This window comes from Nyctereutes procyonoides, unplaced genomic scaffold (assembly GCF_905146905.1).
Source record: "Nyctereutes procyonoides isolate TBG_1078 unplaced genomic scaffold, NYPRO_anot_genome, whole genome shotgun sequence".
NCBI classification, from domain to species: Eukaryota; Metazoa; Chordata; class Mammalia; order Carnivora; family Canidae; genus Nyctereutes; species Nyctereutes procyonoides.
In genome coordinates, this window is record NW_026575037.1 from 15,334,528 (window position 1) to 15,351,346 (window position 16,819).

Sequence of the window (16,819 nt, forward strand, 5' to 3'; positions counted from 1 at the left end):
TAACATATTGCGTGATTCTGCTAGCTTGGCGCAATGCAATTAAATGACGTGCCAAACAGCAACCGAGATCTGCAAACTCCATCAGACTTGTTATCATTGCATCATTATTTCTTTATATCTTTTTCATCGTCAGGATGGCGTTCTTTTGTGTGTGTGTGTGTGTGTGTGTGTGTGCGCGCTATGCAATATTCAGCATGTTTGGCTGACAAATAAACTTAGTAGAGGGCTGTAAATTTTTAATATTCCCTCTATAATGCCATTTATCTTGCTAGAATTAGATGTAAGAGTGGCTTTTGCATCCTTTCGAACAAAGAGCTATCGCTCAAATACACAGCAACCATTTAAGAAAACAAAACTAAACTAAAATTCCCCAAGGTCATAATAAAAGCCAATACTTTATATCACTTTTGGTGAGGAAATGGGGATTTTATGTACCCCCAAACTGGATTTGGGAGGTAGAAGATGTTGAATTTAGACAATTGGTTATTGTGAAATAAAGTCATTACTTACTTGCAGTTGCTGGACTCTGAGCTTACTGAGTTGTTTTGAAACCATAGTAATATTTTATTTGATTAAATTCAGCTAATTCTTTGATTTTTTGAGTTTAGGCAAGAGACTGAAATAGAAATACAAAATAAGGAAATGAAAAAATTCTATCAACTAATAATATTCTTTGACTTCCCTTCTTCGCTAAAGAAAATGCCATTCACATCATCCCAAATCCCAAGTCAGAAGTAACTCTGATTTCTGATTGAGAATTATGCAGATAAATACATTAAGACCAAGTCACAGCTGAAGCTTTCTTGAGTCCTTAAGCAGAGTGAGATAAATTCATTTAAAAAAAAAAAAAGGCTAAGAGAGATCTTTGCTGTTCTAAGACAGACTTCCAACATTTTTTCCTTCTAAGCCTGAATTTCCAGACTTATTTAGATGTAAGCACTGACAGCTGTAATCATGTTTTAAATCTTGCTTTGTATTCTTAGTTATAATGTTGTTCAATTAATATTCAGAATAATGGAAGTGATGTGCCGTTTTGAAAAAGACTTGAATACAGTCCAATGCTTTGGGAAACTGACTCTCGAGAGGATTAATCAGCATTTAAAACTTGCATTAATAAAAATCTGATCTTCCCCCATGCGGCACGCATAATACTTTTCGTTTTTAAACATTTAGTTTAATAATACAACATCCTTTGTCCTGATTTTTAAAGGGATTTTAAAATTGAGCTCCTTCAGATCAATTCTGCCTTGACCCTTGTACATAATTGGACCCTTGCAATTTAAAAATATAAGGATGCTCTTTTGCATGGTGCACTAAACTGAATTTCCATTATTGAAGAGAAGGGCAATAGTGGATGACAACTTTGTACTTAACATTTCAGTTTTTCCCCTCTTTTTATATCCAAAGAGTTTTCAATCTTTCTTTAAAGCTCAATTATCCCAGCCCAGTCCTCAAGAGAAAAAGAGATAAAACTATCTTTAAATAATGAAAAATGAGCACGAGGAATAGGATCTTTTACTGGAAATGGTATATGTCAAACAATATTGATAATTAGTGGTCTCTTTTTATTTGTTTTTAAATAAGCATAAATAACACTGAGTTATTTACATGGAAACAAGGATTGGGATTCTAAATTTAAAATAAAATAACATGATGGAGAATGAACTGGGACACAGTGGACTAAGGGCTCTGTTTGGCTTCTAGCTAAATGGGAATGAAATCAATTTTAGAAACAGGGAAGAAAGATTATTGTGAAAGCAGAATAGGCAAAAAACAAAAATCAAACACCCCCCCCCAACCCAAACTGTTGTTTTATCCTAGTCAGATAATTGGTTGCTTTACGACCAGAAATCAAGTCAGGTGAGCATATGCTTTTGCCCGTTTTCTCTCTCTTTAGACCAACGGCTTGCTCTATGGCCCGGGGCCAGCTGCTTTTCCTCTGCTGAGACCCTGTCTGACACTGCTGATCAGAGGGAGAGAGCAAGGTCTCCTTCATGGTGCTAACGGGGGCTTGGAAGGATTTTAGTCTTCCCCTTGCCTGATTTTAGAAAGATCTCTTAGCTTCTATAATGAAGTAGTAGACACTGCAGAGCAAATTCTTATCTTATTAGGCAAATTGTCAATAAATGCTTATTGAAAGAATCTCTTTAAGAGCCCTAATTAAGTGCCTGCCCGCCTGCCATGATTGGACTCCTTTCCGCTCAGGAGAGTTTTGCTCACCTGGCCACCTTTCCAACAGAGGGGGCACTGTTTTTCCTTGAGCAGCAGCCTCCTCTGGTCTCCTTGAAGTCAGGCCACTGCTCTGAGTTGGGGAGTGGGGGGTCACTCACAGAAAGCAGCATGGCCAAAGGAAAGGCCAGGGGTTGCTGCCCCCGGAGGAAGCACTAGGTATGATAGGGAAACATGTGAGCATTGGCAGCCAATGCATTTTATCCACAGACCGAGGACATTTGTGCAGGTGATGGAGAGCTGGTCTGAATGGAGAGCATGAGGGTCCCAGCTCTGTCTTTTTAATAGGAAAGGGCCTGTGTTTCAAAAGTCTAGTTTGCAGACTATTGAAATGATTTTTGTTTGTTGGTTTGTTTTTCTTGCTCTGTAGCATTTTTTTCTCCACCTGTGGCTGTCAGGGAGGTAGGTGACAAAGCTGGGCCCCAGACCCCAATGGGTATCCTGCCACAAAGGGTATCCATACCCCAATGGGTAGCTAGAGGGAGTGGGGCAATGAGGACCTGTCCCCTGCATACACTTTCCCAGATCCTGGCATTTGAGGAATTTGTTTAGCTTCTGCAGGTGGGGGTGGGGGTGGGGGCAGATTTTACTATCCTTGTTTTGTGGTCAGATTTTGAACTTTTTAACAGGCTCAAGGCTCATTCTGCTCTTAGCTCAGGATAATTGTTCCAAAATTCAGACAAGATTAGGTCAGTTCCTTGCTTTAAAATGTAAACGACTTCCCTTAGCCTAGAAAAGAAATCTCTGAGCTTTAGCATTACCTTGCCTTCATTATCGGACCCCAGACCTCCCCTTAGGCCGTATCATTTCTTTTTCTTCCACTATCCCCAGACATCTTGCACTCTGATCAGTTGCCTAGGCATCATTCAACATGAGTGCTTTTCCTGACTCAGTGCTCTTGTTCAAATAAAACCCCCTCCTCTGTACTTTTCCCAGAGAGCTCCTGCTTTATTGTCAGTGCCCAACCCAAATGCTGCCTCTTCTCCATAGCTCTTCCTGGGCTCCCCTGATGCTCTCTTCTGCTTCTGCCTCCTTCACCCCATCGCCCGCTCAAAGACAATTAGTCACTCCTGTGGCTGTGTTCCCCTGACGATAGCATTTATCACTTAGGCTATAGGTACTTTTTGTCATTGTTTCTCCCATAAAACTGTGTGTCATGCAAGAATTGGAATACTCATTCCAAAGTTGTTATTTCATAAACGTTTGATGAAGTGAATTTGTCTTCGATGAGCACAAAGTGTATTTCCAAATCTTAGAACTAAGAGAATATCAAATAGTTTATAGTTAAAAGTTGGTTTATTTTCCTTAAATCTATCGAATATAATAATATATAAATTAAGAGCCTAGACATACCTTAGAATTTAAAACTGTCTTTTTTTAATGATAGTCACACACACACACACACAGAGAGAGAGAGAGAGAGAGAGGCAGTGACATAGGCAGAGAGAGAAGCAGGCTCCATGCACCGGGAGCCCGACGTGGGATTCAATCCTGGGTCTCCAGGATTGCACCCTGGGCCAAAGGCAGGCGCTAAACCTCTGCGCCACCCAGAGATCCCTAAAAACTGTCTTTTAAAATATTTCTTTGTTACACCAGATCCTAAGATGCAGTGGTACATAACATAATCATGGACGTATCTATTTTTTTTTCTGATCTCAGAAATACTTAGAATGCAGGTAGATTAATTTCTTAGGGTAGACTGGATATCTAGTAAAACTCCCTACCTTCCATAAGAATGGTACTTGAATATGGATCTCTGCAAAGTATTTGATCAGATTCAATGTTTTTTTTTAAAGATTTTATTTATTCATGAATGATAGAAAGAGAGGCAGAGACACAGGCAGAGGGAAAAGCAGGCTCCCTGCAGGGCTCATGTGGGGCTCAATCGCAGGACCCCAGGATCATGACCTGAGCCAAGGGCAGACGCTCAACCACTGAGCCACTGAGGTGTCGAGTCCCGATCAGATGCAACGTTAAGCATTGTATTGCTTGCAACAGAATGTGAGATTACATTGAAGGAAGTTTTTTGCACTATGATGTGGATGGGAAAACCGTATTCCTTCTGTTTATATCTGTGGTGGTGTTGATCCCACACCCTCCAAAGTCACGATATTTTCCAGGCAAGTAGATTTCAAGCCTAGTTGCCTATAAGAATCATTTAGAACAGGACATGGAAAACTATAGCACACAGGCTAAATCCAGCATGCTGTCTGTTTTTGCAACAATAAAGTTCTATTGGAACACAGCTACACCCTCTTATTCTTATGTTATCTGTGGCTACTTTCATGCTACAATGGCAGGGATGAATAGTGGCAACAAAAGCTGAATAAACCCACAAAACTGAATATATTTGCTATGCCGCTCTTTACAAAACAGTGTTTGCCGACCCTTGACCTACAAGTTTCGTTTTTGTTTTGTTTTTTAAATAATATAGATGCCTGAGCCCTGCTATAGATCAATTAGTAATTGAAGGGTTATATTCTGGTCATTTGTATTTTTAAGAAGCTCCATCTACATGTGATTCTGATTATAGACTCCTAATTTTTATTCCTCAAGAAGTTATCCATAGATCATGCCAAACAAATTCTCACAGCACAAGGAATAGCTCTCTAGGTGAGCACTTTATTTTACCTATCTTTGCATCCATAACACCTAAGACAGCTCCCACCATAATTAGATTCTGATAAGGCTTCTCGTAAGTGAATGAGTGAAGGACCAGGGGAGCCACCTTAGACTGCAGATGCAACTAGAACCCACTAAAAATCATAATCAACAGCAAGTACCCTCTTAGGCCCTGGATATGCACCCTATTCTTTTCTAGTGAGCTTTCTTTCTTTCGTCCATCTCCAAGCTAACCCAGAAAGACACAAATGCTACTGATTCTCTGTGGATCTGAAATCTAAAAAAATTTCCAAGAGTATCAAATGATGCATGCCTTGGTCTGCATAAACATGGTCATCTTCTCATTGCTTGGGACATTCAGGGAAAAAAAAATCAACTCATCATGAGAAATGGTGCAGATGGTATATTTGGCATCACCAGCCTGCATAGATCAGAGATGCATTTATTTACATGACTTTGTTTGCATTGTGACCATTTATCTGGGCCCTTGCTCACATTTAACCTTTCGAAGGGTCGGGAAGGAGTGAGCCATTTTGCCCTTGGGATTGGATGGAGCAAGCCCCTTATACAGATGATGTTTGCATTTCCTCCTACCTGCAAAACACTCATTTCTTACAGCATCAGAAAACATTTGGTTATGTTATCTCGTGGGTCCAGGAGGAGTGTGGAGTGTGCCAAATTTAAGAGCCATTGCCAAATGCCATGGTTTGCATTATGTAGACAGCATGCCAGTGGAACTGGCGCTAACTAGTTGTAGATTCAAGCTCTGGCCTCAGAGGCAAAGGATCCCTGTTTGTCATTTCCAACTGGGATCATGCCCTTTGCCTTTGGTTATGAGATATCTTTGTGTCTGTGCACAAAGCATGGCCTGCAGGCATAGCAGATTGACCACTGTGACTGACCTCTTCCAGGCTGGGACAGTGAGCCCCCAAAGTGATGCCAAAAAGGCCTCAGGCCCCATGGGTGATTTGGAGATGCTGAAAAACAGTGCCTTAGAAAGGGCCTCAGAGAACTTGGTGCTAGAGCTGGGAATACCATGTGCTGGGGCGAGTCACTGGAGCTCTCATCTGCAAAATGGGCACAAAGTTACTGTCTCGAGCTTTGGTTTCCTCATCTTTCAACAGGGATACTCAGAGTTGTTAATGACAGCCCAGCTAGTCATACAACACACCAGGCTCAGTAACTGGCACCAAGTAAACTCTTGGTGAATGTTTTAATGATTACTATTATTATTATCGTTATTACTGGTAGAAGCAGCTTGCTTATTACACATTGTAGATGTGAAGATGAAGCAGATGATGTCCTCTGTGAACGTGCAGAACTCGGCAATTGCTTCAGAGGAAGGAAGGGTAGGTGCTTCTAAAGCTTACTTACTCGTCAAAGCACATTTCAACATGACTCCTTGGACAAGCATCGGATATTTTTTTAAAGGTTTTATTTTAATTCCAGTTAACATACAGTGTTCTGTTAGTTTTAGGTGTATAATATAGTCCATACATCATCGGGTGCTCATCACAAGTGCACTGCTTCATCCCTTTCACTTGTTTCCCCCTTCCCCACCCTCCCGCCTCCCTCTCCCCTCCTCTCCCCATCCGTTCTCTACAGTGAAGAGTTTGTTTCTTGATTTGTCTCTCTTGCTCTCTTTTTTCCCCTTTGCTCATTTGTTTTATATCTCAAATTCCACATGTGAGTGAAATCATATGGTATTTGTCTTTCTCTGACTGACTTATTTTGCTTCGCATAATACTCTCTAGCTGCATCCATGTCGTTGCAAATGGCCCAGTATTTTTGAAATAAGAAACTCCTGTTTATTTTTCTAAACTCTTGAGAGACGCTGTCCGTGGGCAAGCGATTGTTCTGACGTGCAGTGTATGAGTGAGGAGGTAGCCGATGTGCTGGTGGGAATGTTCCCGAGCGGAACCAGGGCTGCTCTGGGCTGCACTTCCAGCTATGTGTGAGGTGGTCACAGAGGGAACGCAAGAGAAGTCATACCGGAGAAGGCAAGTGTGCAAGCCATCGACCTGGAGGAGCTTCAGGACAGAGAAACAATTCCCTGGTTTGCTTAAAAATGTGTTACTTCATTTGACTGAGCTTCATGGTTCCATTCAACAGGTGTCTGTTGCTCTCACACTGTGTCTAGAGCCATACAAAAGGGGCTGTGCTTTGAGGAAGCAGAGTAAAGTTCTCTCTCTCCCAGTTGAAACATGAAAAGATAGAAGGAATCAGGCTGTCCTTGAAAATGATGAGAGGATATGGATATATTGGAGCCCGGTATTTTTTCTAAGCACATTGCAATGTTGCTTCATGGGGAGAGATCATTGCCTGGTGTCGTCTACCAGGTCTTCATGAGGAGTCTTAAATGCAACTGGAAGAAATTCCAGATGTTCAAAATGACAGCCACTGGTCATGAGAGTGGTGTCTCTGAAACTCTGGTGCCACACGCCTCACGTTTGGGATGCCCCCAGATGCTCTGCAAGGCCTTGATCACACTATCTGAAACACTTGCCTGGGTCAAACAATTTGGTAAGTCAGGCCAGTCAACAATAACTAGCCTGTTCTCACACAGCTCACCTGGCTAGTGAAATCCTAGGTGCTCCATAAAAACTTAAGACTAATTTAATAATGATATATAATATTTGTTAAAGACTTACTAGACCCCAGGCCCTTTCATATGTACATTGCATGTGTTGATTAATAATATCCTCCCAAGCGTCTAATGAGATAGTTAGCATTATTATCACCATGTTTAGAGGTGAAGAAATATAGCCTTTGAGAACCTAAGCAACTTGGCCAAGGGTACACAGAAATGGCAGGGCTGGGCAGACTCTATGCCCATTGAACCATATGCCAACAGCCCTACAAATTTGATTTAAAAGTAACATACATGGCGCTGGGGTGGCCATGCATGTTAAGCGTCAGGCTTTGGCTCAGGTCATGATCCCAGGGATCATGGGATTCAGCCCTACATTGTGATCCCTGCTCGGTGGGGAGCCTGCTTCTCCCCTGCTTGTGCTCTCTGTTGTTCTCTGTCTCTCAAATAAATACATAAGATCTTTTAAAAAAAGTGACATGCAGCTCACTTTCTCTCTTTCTTCTTTCTTTCTTTCTTTCTTTCTTTCTTTCTTTCTTTCTTTCTTTCTTTCTTTCTTTCTTCTTTCTAGATCTTATTTATTAGAGAGAGAGAGAGAGAGTACGAGTAGGGGGAGGAGCAGAAGGACAAGCAGACTCCCCACTGAGTGAGAAGCCCATTGAGGGGCTCAATCCTAGGACCCTGAGATCATGACCTGAGCTGAAGTCAGATGCTTAACAGATTGCCCAACCATGCGCCCCCAAAGTAACATGCAGCTTTCAAAAGAAACAAAATGTTGAATTAGGGGAGTATCTGCTTAAGGTGTCTCTTTAACTGATTGCATTTAATTTTTGGCCTGACAGATTTTTTTTTATGGGTATAACTTTTGTAAAAACCTAGTAAAATTATGCAAAACAAATATTACAGCATGTCGAGCAGGTGCTCAATGATTGGCCCGAGGCCATGGAAAGAAGGAAGGAAGGAAGGCAGGATGGAGGGAGAGAGAGGTAGGGGGAAGGAAGGAAGAGGCAGTAGAAAGGAAAGATATGAGACTGACTTGATGGTATAAATAGAAATTGTGTGCATCATTATAAGTTCTCCGATTTTCTTTCTTTATGCTTTCTGCTTCTTTATAGCGTGCTTTTCTCAGAGAAGGGGCTAACAGTGACCCAACACTGGGCATAGTCTGTGTCCTCCAATGTGGGGGATTGCAGAATTATGGTAAAGAAGGAATGATGTCTCCATTCACTCCGTGTGCAACTGCGCCCCAGGCACCAAAGGCAAAGCTCCGATAGGCATTCCCTTAAGCCTGGGAACAGGAGTGAATGATGGCTAGACTTGTCATCCAGTCACATCTCCGGGGTTCTGATTTTCTCAGCTCGCTGCCATCCTCTGCCCTGGCAGACAGGAGGCCTGGAGAAGATGGGGAGTTTGGGGCACTGCCTGTATCCACACCAGCCACCACCACTCAGCAGTAGCAATGGATGTAGAAGATCACACCAAGGTGAAGAACCCCTCCTGAACCCGAACTGATTTCAGCTCCACCAGCAGAGCAGACCACACAGAGGGAGACAAGTCTGCGACCCTTGCCAGCGGAAGCTGCTGGTGGATGTACTACACAGAGCTGAGAGCTGAGGAGTGGTGATGTTGGGGGGGCCTGGGGAGCCGGCTCTTGGATAGCACTTTGCAGAGGGATTGGATGGTCTCCAACATCTAGAAGGGTTGCAAGTGAGATGAAAGGAGAGATTTCTGCCTGAGAGGAAGAAGCATGGCACACACAGGTCCCTGGAGAAGAGAGAGAAAATGGAAGGCACCCAAGGACAGATGCTTCTCATGAAGAGGTGTTTAGCTCTTCCAGTGGAGAGGGAGGTGTGTGTTGTGAGCAGAAGAAGCACATCTCATCTGTGTAAAAGTGCCCAGAGTTAGAACTCTCCTAAAGTGCTTTGGAACACAAGAGAAAACAGTATATACCTTCCAAGTGACAGAAGAGGGACTGGTAGGTGACGCAACTTGCTAAATCTTTTTCACTGTTCATGGCTGCCACTGCTGGGGGAATTGACTTAAAGAAATGGATGGCTTCTGTGTGTTTTTGTCCATTTTGACTTGTAGTACAAGTTTTTCTTTTTTTTTCAGGGGTACTGTGGACTAACTTGTGTCCTCCTAAAACTCATGTTAAGCCCTAATCCCCAATGTGACTGTATTTGGAGTAAAATTAAGTAATTAAGGTTAAATACGGTCCTAGAGGTGGCACCTTGCTCTAATAAGATTAGCGTCCTAATGAGAAGAGATACCAGGGAGCTCCTACTCCCTTGCCATCATGTGAGAACACACAGCGAGAAGGCTGCCATCTGCAAGCTGGGAGAGGGCTCTCTCCAGAAACAGGACCTGCTGGCACCTCGATCTGGAATTCCCCATCTTCAGAACCATAAGAAAATAAATTCCTGTGTTTAAGCATGGTCTGTGGTATTTGGGTATGTCAGTCTGAGCAGACTAAGAAAGGAGAAAAAAAAAAAAGAAATGTTCTAAATATCTGTAAGCTCAGTCTCCCATAAGCTGTGCTCAGAGAAGATTGTAAAGTGGAAGACTGTAAAACTTTGGCTTTCTTTATGGAGGCTGAGGGATTATCCTCAACTGCTCCAACTAAGCCCCAATGTTTGTATTCGGGAGGTCAAAATTTATTATGAAAAGCCTGGATACGTTTTTGAAAATAAAAAATTGCTGTACAGAAAGTAGCACTGTAAAAGCAGAGAGTGAATAAAAGATGAGAGAAGGAACCTAAGGGGGAAAAAATCCTATAGCTAGTAAAGAGTAGAATGCTTGGGCCAACGTTAGTACTGAGTATTGACTTAAAAAAAATCCATGTTTTCTAAAACCAACTCCAAATGGAATCATATAAACCCAAATACTAGAATCAGGGGAATTTTCTAGTGAGGGAGAACATTTTGATAATATTAGTAATTTAGTTTTCTCATAAGGAAATAAAAAGGAAATTAATTCAATGATTTGTTATGAATAGTTACAAAAATGTACAGTTCCAGAGATTAGTGGGGAATACAGTTCCTGCTAGAGGCAGCAATTCTCTGTTCTGCTGAAGGGGATGAGTGATAATATTTTATTTGTGTTTGAGGTGGAAGAGGGGAATGGGAAGCTCTCTGGCTCCCGTCCTCTTGTCCTGGAAAAAGTACACACATATGTGGGATATATTTCCTGCTTTCTTGCCTTATTGATTTTCCGTTTTCTTCTTTTATTCCTTTGGTAATATTTGCTTGAAAATTTTTCCATCTTTATTGAGATACAATTGACGTGTAATATTGTGTTCTTAATGTACAACATGATGATTTGATCTGTATATATTGCAATGTGATTACAGCAATAAAGTTAGTTAATGCATCCATCACCTCACATAATTACTTCTTTGTGTGTGTGTGTGTGTGTGTGTATGTGTGTACTGAGAACTTTTTTTGTTTTTAAATATTTTATTTATTTATTTAAGAGAGGAAAAGAGAAGGGAGGAGGGGCAGAAGGAGAGGGAGAAGCAGATTCCCTGCTGAGTATCAGGGACCCTGATGCGGGGCTCAATCCCAGGACCTTGGCATCATGACCTGACCCAAAGGCAGACATTTAACCAACTGAGCCACCCAGGTGCCCCCTGAGAACGTTTAAGATCTACTCTCTTAGTAAATTTCAAGTATATAGTATAATATTGTTAACTATTGTCACCATGTAGGATTTAATGTACATTAGAACCCAGATATTATTTATCTCAAAGCTGAAGGTTTGTGTCCTTGGACAACCTTTACCCATCCTTCCCACCACCCCCGCCCCCCGCAACCCCATCCCTGGCAATCACCATCCCTGGCAATCACCAATCCCTGGCAATCACCAATCACCTATACTGTTTCTATGAGTTAAGTTATTTTTTGGATTCTGCATATAAATAAGATCATACAGTGTTTGTCTTTCTCTGGCTTATTTCATTTAGCACAATGCCCTCAGGTTCATTTATGTTGTTGCAAATGGCAATACTTCCTTCTTTTTATGGCTGAATAATATTCTGGTATATGAGTGGATTATATATAGATATCTCACATTTTCTTTTCATTCATCTGTTGATAGACACATTGTTGTTTTCACATCTTGGCTATTATAAATAATGCTAAAATGAACCTGGGGCACAGATATCTCTTCAAGATAGTGATTTCATTTTCTTCTGATATATATCCAAAATAGAATTGATGAATCATATGGTAGTTTATTTTTAAGTCTTTTTTTCTTTTTTTTAAATTTTTTAAAAATTTATTTATGATAGTCACACACACACACGAGAGAGAGCGGAGGGCGAGAGAGGAGAGAGAGAGGAGAGAGAGGCAGACACAGCAGAGGGGCACCGGCCCGCGTGGTCGATCCGGTCCAGATCGCCTGGCCAAGGCGGCCAACCCTGCCCACCAGGATCCCGGATTTCTTAAAAAAAAAAAAAATCCCTGGGTGGCGCAGCGTTTGGCGCCTGCCTTGGCCAGGGCGCGATCCTGGAGACCCGGGATCGAATCCCACGTCGGGCTCCCGGTGCACGGAGCCTGCTTCTCCCTCTGCCTGTGTCTCTGCCTCTCTCTCTCTCTCTCTCTCTCTCTCTCCCTCTCTCTCTCTCTCTCTGTGTGACTATCATAAATAAATAAAAATTAAAAAAATAAAATAAAATCTCCGTACTGTTTTCCATAATGGTCATTACCATTTATATTTCCACCAGGAAATGTATTCCACCAAGAAATGTATTTCCTTTTCTTTTTATCCTGGCTAGTGCTTGTTATTTGTTGTTTTTTTGATAATAGCCATTCTGATCTATGTGAGGTGATGTTGCCTTGTGGTTTTGATTTGCATTTCCCTGATGATTAGTATGATAAACGTGGAAGATCTTTCCACGTGCCCGTTGGCCATTTGTAAATATTCCTTGGGAAAATGTTTATCCAGGTCCTTTAACCATTTTTAATTGGCTAATTTGGGTTTTGTTTGTTTCTTTGTTGGATTTTGTATTGAGTTTGACATTCTTATATATTTTGGACATTAACGTCTTACCAGATACATGGTTTACCAATATTTTCTTCCATTCCATAGATTGCCTTTTCATTTTTTTTATTACCTCTTTGTGCCAAAGCTTTTTAGTCTGATGTAGTACCACTTGTTTATTTTTGCTTTTGTTACTTGTGCTTGTGGTGCCAAATCCAAAAAAAAAAAAAAATCATTGCTACTGCCATTGTCAAGGAGCTTACCCCTCTATGTTTTCTTCTAGAACCTTTAGTTTCAGGTCTTACATTTAAGTTTTAATCCATCTCTAGTTACTTTTTTGTGAGTAGTGTAAGATAAGGGTCTAGTTCATTCTTCTGCATGTGGCTATCTAGTTTTCCCAACTCCATTTATTGAAGAGACTTTCTTTTCTCCATTAAGTAGTATTAGCTCCTTTGTCAAATACTAGTTGATTATATATGGGTTTATTTCTGAGTCCTAAATTCTGTTCCAGTGGTCTATGTATCTGTTTTTATGCCTATTTATTTTTATTACCCTCGCTTTGTGATATAATTTGAAATCAGGAAGTGTGATATGTTCAGCTTAGTTCTCTTTCTCAAGATTGCTTTGGTTATTTAGGGTCTTTCATGTTTCCATATCAATTTTAGGACTTTTTTTTTCTATTTCCATAAATAATGCCATCCAAATCTTAACGGGGGTTGCACTGAATCTGTAGATCACTCCGACTTGTATGGACATTTTAACAATGTTTTAGATCTTATAATCCATGAATACAGAATATATTTTCATTTATTTGTGTTTTCTTTAGTTTCTTTCATCTATGTTTTATAGTTTGAAAGAATGCAGATATTTTGCCTCCTTGGTTAAATTTATTCCTAAGATACTATGTTTTTTTAATGCTATTCTACATGCTGAGGTGGAGAGATGGTGTCTTTATTTCATTTTAAAATAGTTCCTTTTTAGTGTATAGAAATGCAACTGATTTTTGTATGTTGATCTTGTTGATTAGAAAGGGAAATGAGAGCTGCAGATAGGCAAATAAGAGATATCCAAAGAGAAAAAGAAAGGATGAAATAATCTGTGAAAGATGCTGCCAAGAAGGGCCAGAAGGATGTCTGTGTGGTTCTGGCTAATGAGAGGATAGGTCAAGGAAGGCTGTGAGCAGGCTTTATGCGTCCAAAGCTCACATGAACTCTGTGCTTGTGCAGATGAAGAACGAGCTGGTGGTTTGAAAGTGGCTGAATCTTTCCCTGCAAAAGAGCACAGAAGTGACAAAGGCCATTCAGAGTCTTGTGAAGATCTCATCAATCCAGGGCACCAGACAGGAATTGTCCAAAGAGATTATGAAGGCTGGTATCATGGAAGAGACAGAAGAGGACACTTTTGAAAGCATGGATGATCTGGAAGAAATGGTAGAAGCAGCAGACATGGAATTGATAAAATTTTGTTTGAAATTACAGCAAGAGCCTTTGGCAAAGCAGCTAGTAATGTGACCAATATACTTCTGGAGATCAAACCTCCAGGAGGAATAGCCACCTCAGAAGATAAGGAGTAAGAAGAGGCCTTGGAGGCCATGCAGTCCTAGCTGGCCATGCCCCACAGTGTGGGTCTGCCCATCAGGCTCTAAATGACCCACCTGTCAGATCACATATACTCCTCTGACAGCCAGGTTTTTTTTTTTTAAGATTTTATGTATTTATTCATGAGAGACACAGAGAGAGGCAGAGACCTAGGCAGAGGGAGAAGCAGGCTCCTGGCGGGGAGCCTGATGTGGGACTTGATCCCAGAACTCCAGGATCATGCCCCAAGCCAAAGGCAGACAGACACCCAACCACTGAGCCACCCAGGCATCCCTGACAGCCACCTTTTTATGTGTTTCCTACATTACACCTCTGTGATGAAGCATTGCATTCTGGAGGAGGTTCTTTGCTAAGATATCTTCACTCTCTGTACAGGTTTTGGGATCTCAAAGGGATTGTTCTTATAAGAGGTGATGTAATAAATGCATCATTTTCAGGAGTATAAACAGAAATTTTTTTTTAGCAGAAAGGCAGAGAAATCTGTCTTCTCTCAAAGCACTTCTTTTTGTTGATGGTTTCTTTTTTAAATTTAATTTTATTTAAATTCAGATAATTAACATATAGTGTTTTATTAGTTTTAGAGTTCAGTGATTCATCAGTTGTATCTAACACTCAGTACTCATTATATCACATGCCCTCCTTCATGCCCATCACCTAGTTACCCCATTCCCCTACTCCTCTCCTCTCCAGCAACCCTCAGTTTATTTTCCAAGAGTTAAGTGTCTCTTATTCATCTTATTTTATTTTTCCCTCCCTTTCCCTATGATCCTCTGTTTTGTTACTTAAATTCCACATATGAGCAAAATCATATGATTGTCTTTCTCTGATCCACTTATTTTACTTAGCGTAATACCCTTTAGTCCCATCCATATCATTGAAAATGATAAGATTTCTTTTTTTTTTTCTGATAGCTGAGTAATATTCTGTTGTATATATATTCCACATCTTTTTTTAATCCATTCATCTGTCATCTGGGCTCTTTCCATAGTTCGACTATCATGGATATTGCTGCTATAAACATAGGGGTGCAGGTCCCCCCTCAGATCACATTTGTATCTTTGGGGTATTTACCTATATTTCTGTATTTAAACTTCTTGAGGAACCTCCATACTGTTTTCCAGAATGGCCGCACCAGCTTGCATTTCCACCAGCAGTGTAAGAGGGTTCCCCTTTCTCAGCATCCTTGCCAACATTTGTTGTTTCCTGACTTCTTAATTTTAGCCATTTTGACTGGTGTGAGGTGGTATCTCATTGTGGTTTTGATTTGTATTTTCCTGATGCCAAGTGATGTTGAGCATTTTTTTCATGTGTCTGTTGGCCATTGTATCTCAAAGCACTTCTGAGAATAGGGTTGATGGCCTGAATTATGAGGACTGTGTACATTTTTTGTTGTTTGTAAAACACTATATAAATAGTTTTTAATAAATTTCTGCTTTAACTCAGAAAAAAGTTTTAGAGTATTTTATATATAAGATCATGTCATGTGCAAAGAGAGACAATTTTACTTCTTCCTTTCTGTTGAATGCTTTTTATTTCTTTTCTGCCCAATTGTTCTGGCCATCACCTTAATACCAAAGGTAGATAAGTCCTCTGGCTAGGACTTCCAGGACTGTGTTGAATAGGAGTGGGCACCCTTGTCCTCTTTCTGATCTTAGAGGATAAACTTTCAACCTTTCACCATTGAGTAGCTGTGGGCTTGTTATATATGACCTTCATTATGTTGAGGTATGTTCCTTCCATACCTAATTTGTTAAGAGTTTTTATCATGAAAGGATGTTGAATTTTTTTAAATGATCCCCCCATCTATTGAGATGATTATCTTAATTTTATTTTTTATTCTATTAATGTGATATATCACATTAATATGTTGCATATTATGTTTGCATATGTTGAACCATTCTTGCTGGAATGTGTGTGATCATTTCAGTATGCTGTTGAATTCTGTTTACTTGTATTTTGTTGAGAGTCTTTGCATCTATATTCACCAGAGATATTGGCCTATAGTTTTTCTTCCTTGTATTGTCCTTATCTGGTTTTGGTATCAAGATACTGTAAGTAGCACCAATGGAACAAATTTGAGAGAGTTCCTGGTCTTTAGTTTTTTGGAGAGTTCGAGGACTGGTGTTAATCTTCTTTAAATGTTAGGTAGAATTCACTAGTGAAATAATCTGGTCTTAGCTTTTCTTGGAGATTTTAAATTACTGGTTCAATCTCCTCACTTATTATTGAGTGTAAAGATTTTCTATTTCTTTATGATTTAGTTACACCAGTTGTATATTTCTAGTGATATATCTATTTCTTCTAGGTGATCCAATTTGTGGCATAAATTGTTCATAGTAGTCTATTATGATCCTTTGTATTTCTGTGGTATCAGTTGCAATTTTATTTGAACTCGCTCTCTTTTTCTTGGTTAGTCTAACTAAATATTTGTCAACTTTATCTTTTCAGAGAACTATTAGGTTAAAAAGATCTTTTCTTTTGTTTTCCTATTCTCTATTTCATTTGTTCCTTCTCTAATCCTTATAATTTTCTTTCTTCTGCTTACTTTGGGCCTAGTTTTCTTTTTTCTTTTTCTAGTTCCTCATAATGTTATATTGTTTCTTGAGAACTATATTTTCTTAGTGTATGCATTTATAGCTATACATTCTCTTAGAATTGTTTTATCTGCATCCCCCAACTTTATAATACGTTGGATTTCCATTTTTGTTTGTCTCGAGATATATTTTGATTTCCCTTTTGATTTTTTTCTTTGACTCATTGGTTGTTCAAGAGTGTGTTGTTTAATCTAACTGAATTAAAC

At 40.0% G+C, this 16,819-nt stretch overlaps 1 long non-coding RNA gene and 1 pseudogene across 11 annotated transcripts in view; both read left to right on the top strand.

Annotated features, from left to right (window-relative positions):
• Positions 1–10,795, top strand: part of LOC129505869 (uncharacterized) — a 143,404-nt gene extending 132,609 nt beyond the window's left edge. For all 11 annotated transcript variants that reach the window (XR_008663613.1, XR_008663617.1, XR_008663619.1 and 8 more), the window contains one exon: positions 8,799–10,795. This is a non-coding gene — a long non-coding RNA (uncharacterized LOC129505869). The remainder of the gene's footprint in view (positions 1–8,798) is intronic.
• Positions 10,796–13,456: 2,661 nt separating this feature from the next.
• LOC129505802 (charged multivesicular body protein 3-like) lies at positions 13,457–14,066 on the top strand (annotated as a pseudogene).
• The last annotated feature ends 2,753 nt before the right edge of the window (positions 14,067–16,819 follow it).